The 8,792-nt window shown below is 32.4% G+C and overlaps 1 non-coding gene across 1 annotated transcript; it reads left to right on the top strand.

The window, feature by feature from the left end:
- Positions 1-638: 638 nt before the first annotated feature.
- On the top strand, positions 639-745 carry LOC139850989 (small nucleolar RNA R71). The gene has a single exon (XR_011760357.1). It is a non-coding gene; the product is annotated as a small nucleolar RNA R71 (small nucleolar RNA).
- Positions 746-8,792: the final 8,047 nt, after the last annotated feature.

Here is an 8,792-nt window from a genome sequence, read left to right as displayed (position 1 = left end):
CTTCTTCAAAGTTAGATTTCTTCTCTACTGGTTGTGTGTTATGATTTTGTTGTTGATATGGTAATTGAGGTAACGGTTGTTGTTGGAAATTTTGTTGAGGTGGAAATGGAGGTTGATTTCTATTGAAAAAGCCAGGTGGTCCATTTCTTTGAAAAGCAAAATTCTTCAGGTTTTGATATCCTGGGTTTGCAGGTTGATAATTAGAATTTCCTCCTTGAAAATTTCCTTATCTTTGATTGGCCATAAAATTAACTTGTGCTACTGAGGTCATTGGCCGATCATTGATATCACAATCTTTCGTGAAATGTGGTTGTCCACAGATTTCACAGCCTACTTGCAATGCTAAAACTGTTGAATTTAGTTTCTCTATTTCTCTTCCAAACTTTTTGAATTGATTCGACAGTGAAGCTATGGTTGTATTATTGTCTTCATTTTCTTCAAGGCTTGCCACCGTCCTTCTAGGTAGTTGATCTCTAGACGGTGTCCATTCAAAAGTATGAACTGACATGTCTTCTAACATGTCATACGCTTGATTTGGTGATTTGTACATAAATACTCCTCCAGCGGAGGAATCTAATATACCACGAGTATGTTCATCAATACCACGATAAAAAGTTTGTACTATTTTCCCTTTTTGCAATCCGTGTTGCGGACAATTTCGTAACATTCTTTTTAATCTTTCCCATGCATCATAAAGAGTTTCGTCCGACTTTTGTTTAAAAGTGGTGATTTCAGTTCTAAGTCTTTCAGCTTTTGCCGGTGGGAAAAATCTGGTAATGAATTTTTCTCTTAATTCATTAAAAGTTGTGATAGAATCAGGTTTTGATGCTTTCAACCATGCTTTTGCATCTCCGATTAACGAATACGGAAAAGTTCTTAACTTAAATGCATCTGAAGAAACATCTTTGTTTTTGTACAGTTCACATAAATCTTCAAAAGCTTCTAAATGTTCTATCGGATTGTTATTAAGTCTTCCGTCGAATTGGTTTTCACGAACCATGTGCATAAACTGCCCCTTGACTTCCCAGTTTTCAGCCTCAATTTCAGGTCTTCTTATAGATGAAAGAGCGAGAGGGGGAACAGTTTTTCTGGTATTCCACATCGGTAGATCATTTGGATCAGGTGTTACTTCAGCCATTTCTTCTTTAATGACGATGGTTTCTGGTTCAGTTTTGATTTCTGGTTGACCACTAGTGTTTCCTACTTGTTTATCTTTTTTGTTGTTTTTCGGTGTTTTCGGTTTACTAGTACTACCTAATTTTTTTTGTTTTTTTTGTTTTAATCTTTTGTTCAAGTTTCTCTCAGGCTCTGGATTAAGTGCAACGAGTTTAGGATTTCCTGAACGGGTCATACAATTACAAAATTGTATGTAGTCTTGAAGGATTTATTCACTAAGTGTATGAACATTGAACTTTCTTGAAAATGAATTTTCACGAAAGGATCGAATAACTAAAAACGATGATAAAAACCTTTAAACAAACAGATTTTCCTTCTGATTTTGCCCACGTTTCGAATAGCCAAAAGATGCAGCAGAGGGGCAGGATTCGTTTGGTCTCAATATAATTGAGTACTGTTTGGCTCCAATAACCCAGTCCACGTACAAATCCAACTATTACTACGAATCAGAAAAATTATCTATTTATTTAACTGCCAACTTTCCCCGGCAGCGGCGCCAAAAAGTTGATGTAATGAAGATCGTGTCTTTTTATTTTGAACGGATTTAGATTGAATTTATTACACGAATTGGTTGTAATTATATGGCGTTTTTATGATTTCGGATTGATTTCACTCATATAGGCAACTTTGTCCTATCCGTATAGTAATAGTTTATTTGGTAAATCCGGTTCGTTCCACAGGGAGGTTGAGTTTTCAAGGTTTTAATCGCTAAAAGATAAACTAATTAAAAGGGGAATTTTGAATTAGGGTTTACTACTTAATTGAACGGAATTTAAATTTAACTAAAACTAAATAACTAAATTAACGACAATAAAAATACAATTTAAACTAATTTATCAAAATAGAAGAAATAAGGTTTTTCATGGAAATATAGCAAAATAGCAAAAAGTAATTAAAGTTTACGATATGGCAATAAGTGAAATTGAAGAGATTTAAAATAAGGTAAAGTAGTGGCTACTAAAATATGTCCCCTCTGGATTTATGGATTATTTTTAAGTCCGATTATGATGTTTTAATATATATCCTTATATTTAATCTTCCGATTTATAAAGATTTAACTAACTAAAATTAAATCTAACTTTCGTTTCGATCTCGTTCTAGCGAACTAAATTATACCCCGACTATTAAAATTAAGATTTAATCCAGTTTTTACTTTCGTTAAAACCAAAATTATAACGGTCTTACCCTTTTTATAATTACACGATTATATAAATTATAATATTACCCAAACCACCGAATCACACTTCTAAATTGTTGTCAATAATTTTTCCATATGTCCGTCTAGGTCACTGAGGTGTTGAAGCATAATTTATGTAAATTTAATGCACTTTCGTTTATTAATTTAATAAATTATGTGATAGGGGTGAAAATATTAAATTATATAACAATGGGTCGGTGATTAAACTTAATATTAAAAATAGTCAAAGTTACTTCATAACATTATAATATGGTTCAATCCATTTGTCCAGAGGTTCTACATTTTAATTACCACTATGAGTATTTAGTTGGACATTATAACGGCGTAAAAATATAAATTATATAAAATGGACATGGTAACAATAATAATAATAATAATAATAATAAACGATAACAATAATAAATAATAAATAACGATAATAACGACGATAATAATAAATATTACGATAACAATAATAAATAATAATAATAATGATAGTAATAACAACGATAATAATGATACGCGAAAATAAAGTTGGGACGTGGAGACTTACAGCGAGTTGGAACAGTAAAAAGTGATATAATTAGCGTAGTGGTACCCGGACAGAACTTCGACTAAAAACCCGTAAATTAAACGTTACAATAACCTTATTATTAAAATAAACTTAAATTAAAATTATAATTAAAATTATATATAAGTATTACAGAGGAAAAGAAAATATTGTACCTATAAAGCTCGAGCAAACTGGCTTTTTATAGATATTTGGCCTGCTACAGTAACCCATGCGATCGCATGGGTTTTATGCCTATTTCTCATGCGATCGCATGGCCGCCAGATCCAGCTCACAATTTTTTGGATTTTTACTTGTCGACATATTATAAAAATATATATAATATATAAATAATTTATATAATTATTTAAATATTATATTATATTCTTGTTCATAGTTGACTCATAATTTTGGCTCCGATGTCTCGTACATTTACGCCCGGTTTATGTCTCAGTCCCGGTTTCTCGAACGTCTTTTCGTACAATTTAATATCGTGTAATTTGCGTTCCGCGACTTGCATTCTTGTCAATCTTTAGACATTTTTCTTCGTTAATTTAAACCACTTGGAGTGTAACTTGTACGTTTGAGCATTTTGGACGTTTTCGCCTTTTAAATCTTCATTTTTGAGCGATCTTCGTCTTTCATCTTCGCACTTATTTATTTAAACAATTACAACTAAAAATAAGGAAATTACAATTAAAAACATTATATTCTGGAATGATATTGCGACTAAATATTTGTTCGTTTGGAGCAATATCAATCACCCTATATCTTTTCGGTCTGGCACAAGGTCATGTCTTCGACCATGCTATGCAACCACTGTTCTTACGGTTGACACCCGATTTGGTTCATGTGACCTAATGAATTCCAGGTGAATTCATAGGATTTTACGTTCAATGGTAATGAACGCATTGAAAATAGGGTTTTCAGAAAACAAATCGGATTTAATTTGATCAAAATATTTTCTCATTCAAGCTCGAGTTTAGATATCATTGAATTCCATGAGTTTGAATTCTCAATCTTTAAGGTCAATCTCAAGGATTGAGTAATATCAGTCTTAAAAGCTGATTTTTAATCTTTAAGGAGATTATCCTTTCCGGGGGTCTGATTCATTAGTCTTATCAAGCTAATTTACACGGAGCCCTGCCCATTTTACGAGATAGATCCTCTCATGGCTAGGATAAGTCTAACCACATAGCGACCCTGTTTGATGCTGAGGTCCGTGGATTTCCTGCTGATTTTAGAGATGACTTTTCTAGATTTTTCGTCAACCTACAACTGGTCTGGACGACAATTTCCTGACCTAAATCAAGAAGCGCGTTTCTTTTTCGAAAGACTTTACTTCCTTTTAATGATGGAATTGATTCATCGTGTAGATCCATCTTTCTTTCAAATATATTACAATTTACCGGGTAAAACAGTTAATTTTGTCCAAAACAAAAGTATCTTCAATTATTTGTTCAAAAATATGTGATAAATGTTTTAAATAACTTGGTGAATTTTTCCCACACTTGGCTTTTATTTTCCTTTCTTTACCTTTTTATTGTCCTCTATTCCATTTTAAATGAATTCTAACATTTTGGGTTGTTTTTCAATTTTATGTCTTTTACGAGGTAACAATAATTTCGGTGTTAACACCTAGTTTTATCGTTCATAAATATGTATAAACATGATTTTGAATTCATTTATTTGAAAATTTTGTAAAATTTTACTAGAATTGGGTAGTCAGTATATAAGACTAGGGCTGTTCTTTATTATCAGAGAGCACTAGATTCTAATACAACTACTGCGTTAATAGTATTTTTAATGGTAACCAACTCTATAAGTTAAAATTTTAAAAATCCGAAAGAATTTAACCCTTTCTCACACTTAAGATCTTGCAATGCCCTTATTTGTAAGAAATCAGTAACAATTTAAATTATTGAGGGTGATTAGTGTAGAAAATTGATTAAATTTTACCAAAGTTTCCAAACATATTGGCGTTTGTTTTAAAAGCAAAGATTTTTGGTTTTTTAAATGTTTTTGGCATACTTTAATTCAATAAGATTAAAAATAATGATAATAAAATTTCTCGTCCATCCCTCGGGTAAAGCAATTTCGGTTCAACGACCTAGTTTTCAACTCACGACGAATTTTAAATATCAAAATTTTAACTTAATGAAATAAAGTAAATTTTTGTTTTTAAATTCACACCAAACTTAAATTTAAAATGCATAAAATTTCATATTAATATTATTAATATTTTTGTACATTAATTTTACAAACTTATATTAAAAATATTAATTTTTAAAATACTTAAAAACTTAAATATATTGATTTTAAAAATTTACATTAAAAATTTAATATTTATATATTAATTTTAAAAACAAGGTAAAAATTAAAATGAAAAATCTTTTTGGTCTTTTATCCCACTTTAATCAATCAAATATTATCAAAAATATACGCCTCTCTTTTCGGTAAAGTAATTTCAGTTCAACGACCTAGTTTTACTCCTGGCGAATTTTTGAAATATTTTAGTTTGATTGATTAAAGATATTTATACCTTAAGAATAAACGGTAAATTTCGCAGTGATGTAATAAATTTTTGTATGATATCAATAATTTCAGTTACGCATACCTAATTTTATTGAATACCAATTTAATACTTTATAGCGAACGATTCAGCATTTATTATCAAAAGGTTAAAAGCAATAAAAAAAAATGTACATACTTACCTATGAGATAGAATTCTCAGAGACCTGCTTTAGCCGACTCATAGGAGAGTCGTGTGATTTGGTTTTCCATAGCTACGTAAGCATAACCTCGATTCCTCAATATCTTTTCTTCTAAACATATGAACGGTCCTTCTCTGCATAGAGTAACAAATTCGGTATTTGAATATGTTTGATTGTTTGAACATTTACCTTCGTGTGACCATTTTCCGCATTTATAACATCTTTCAAGGTGTCGTGCTCTTCTTTTTATTGCGAATTTTGATTTTCCTTTTCCAAAATGTATTTTATGATGATCTTTCCTGAGTTCTTTTCTTACTCCGTCCATTTTTTCTCTTATGAATGATACCAGTTCACTCGAAAGTGTGTCATTATTACGTTTAGTAATCATAGCGTGTAGCATTAGACCATGGTTCAGATCAAAGGAATTCTTCATCTCGTAAAACCTAAAAAAAAAAAAAATTTCTGAATGGAGGGAGAAGACTAGTTCTTTAGGTTCTGCTAGGGAAAGACCATGCGGATTCCATTCTCGAGAACTACACGAAAACAGAATATCTAACTCTAACAGAAATAAATATTACCCTAAAAAGATTCGAATCTTCCCACACTTTGTTAGCCGTGGTATCAAAATTGTGATTAACTTCATCTTCAACTTCCATTAAATTATCTATGTAATGTTTAACTCTGTGACCATTAACTTTAAATTCAATCCCATTTGAATTTATTAACTCTATTGTTCCATATGGGAAAACTCTTTTGACTATGAATGGTCCAGACCATCTTGATTTCAATTTTCCAGGAAATAGCTTGAATCGTGAATTGAAAAGAAGGACTCTGTCTCCTTCTTTAAATTCTTTTGAACTTCTGATTTTTTTATCATGCCATTTCTTCGTTCTTTCCTTATAGATTAACGAATTTGCGTATGCTTCATGTCTTAAATCTTCTAATTCGTTTAGTTGACTTAACCGTAGACGTCCGGCTTCATGTAAATCAAGATTACATGTCTTCAAAGCCCAAAATGCTTTGTGTTCAATTTCTACTTGAAGGTGACATGCTTTTCCATAAACGAGTCTAAAAGGTGTGGTACCAATTGGAGTTTTGTAGGCTGTTCTAAAAGCCCAGAGTGCATCCTCCAATTTCATGGACCATTCCTTCGGATTTGATCCTACGGTATTCTCTAGAATACGCTTTAAAGCTCGGTTGGTATTTTTAATTTGTCCACTTGTTTGTGGATGATAAGCGGTTGAGATTTTATGAGTTACTCCATATCTTTTTAGAACTTTCTCAAGTTGATTATTACAGAAATGAGTACCCCGATCACTTATTAAAGCTTTCGGTGTTCCGAACCTTGCAAAAAGACGTTTTAAGAAGTTGACTACAACTCGTGCATCGTTAGTTGGGAGAGCTTGTGCTTCCGCCCATTTAGATACATAATCAATGGCAACGAGAATGTAGAGATTATTATGAGATTTTGGAAATGGACCCATAAAGTCAATACCCCAAATGTCAAATACTTCACATACTTGAATGACATTTTCTGGCATTTCATCACGTTGACTTATTTTTCCGGCCCTTTGACAAGCATCACGGATTTGCAAAGAAGGTGTGCGTCTTTGAAAATTGTAGGCCAATAGAATCCAGCATCGTAAACTTTTTTTGCTGTGAGCTGTGACCCATAATGCCCTCCTGTTGGTCCTATGTGACAATGGTTTAAGATTTGACTGGCTTCATCTCCGAATACACATCGGCGTATTATTCCATCGGGACAACTTTTAAACAAATGTGGATCTTCACAGAAATAGTGTTTTATATCACTAAAGAATTTCTTTCATTTTTGGTACGACAACCCTTTTTCAAGGAATCCACATACTAAGTAGTTTGCATAGTCTGCAAACCATGGAATTTCACTATAATCTATCTTCAATAGATATTCATCAGGAAAGTTATCTTGTATGGCCGATTCATTTAGAACTTCTAATTCGGAATTTTCAAGACGAGAAAGATGATCAGCGGCGAGATTTTCTGCTCTCTTTTTGTCTCGGATTTCAATATCAAACTCTTGTAAGAGTAAGATCCAACGGATTAATTGTGGTTTAGCATATTGTTTTGAAAATAGATATCTAAGAACAGAATGGTCGGTATAGACCACCGTTTTAGCTAGAACGAGATATGAACGAAATTTGTCAAAAGCAAAGACAATGGCAAGGAGTTCTTTTTCAGTAGTTGTGTAGTTCATTTGTGCTCCTTGTAACGTCTTACTAGCATAATATATAGGTTGAAATCATTTTTCAATCCTTTGTCCTAAAACGGCTCCCATTGCAAAATCACTTGCATCGCACATTAGTTCAAATGGTAGATTCCAATTTGGAGTTATCATGATCGGCGCATTAGTGAGTTTTTCTTTAAGAATATTAAAAGATTTGATGCATTCATCTGAAAAGATGAATGGAGCATCCTTTTCTAGGAGTTTATTCATAGGAGTGGCAATTTTAGAAAAATCTTTTATGAAACGTCGGTAAAAATCGGCATGCCCTTGAAAACTCCTAAATCCTCTAGCATTGGTGGGATGTGGAAGTTTAGCAATTACATCTACTTTAGCTCTATCCACTTCAATTCCTTTCTTTGAAATTTTATGACCAAGAACGATGCCTTCTTTAACCATGAAATGACATTTCTCCCAATTAAGTACTAGATTTGATTGTTCACATCTAATAAGCATTCGTTCAAGATTAACTAGATATGATTCAAATGTATCACCGAAGACTGAAAAGTCATCCATGAAAACTTCCATGCATTCTTCTATCATGTCGTGAAAAATCGCCATCATGCATCTTTGAAAGGTTGCAGGGGCGTTGCAAAGTCCAAATGGCATGCGTTTGTAAGAAAAAGTACCATAAGGGCATGTAAATGTGGTTTTCTCTTGATCTTCGGGTGCTATTGGAATTTGAAAATATCTGTAAAAACCGTCAAGAAAACAATAGTAACTATTCCCGGCTAATCTTTCCAACATTTGATCAATGAAAGGTAAGGGAAAGTGTTCTTTTCTGGTGGCGTCATTTAATTTTCTATAATCAATACAAACACGCCATCCTGTCACAGTCCTAGTAGGAATAAGCTCATTTTTCTCATTTGTGATGACAGTCATGCCACCTTTCTTAGGTACACATTGAACTGGACT

Source organism: Rutidosis leptorrhynchoides, chromosome 5 (assembly GCF_046630445.1).
Source record: "Rutidosis leptorrhynchoides isolate AG116_Rl617_1_P2 chromosome 5, CSIRO_AGI_Rlap_v1, whole genome shotgun sequence".
NCBI lineage: Eukaryota > Viridiplantae > Streptophyta > Magnoliopsida > Asterales > Asteraceae > Rutidosis > Rutidosis leptorrhynchoides.
The sequence above is the reverse complement of the archived record's forward strand: the minus strand, read 5'-3'. Positions and strand labels throughout refer to the sequence as shown.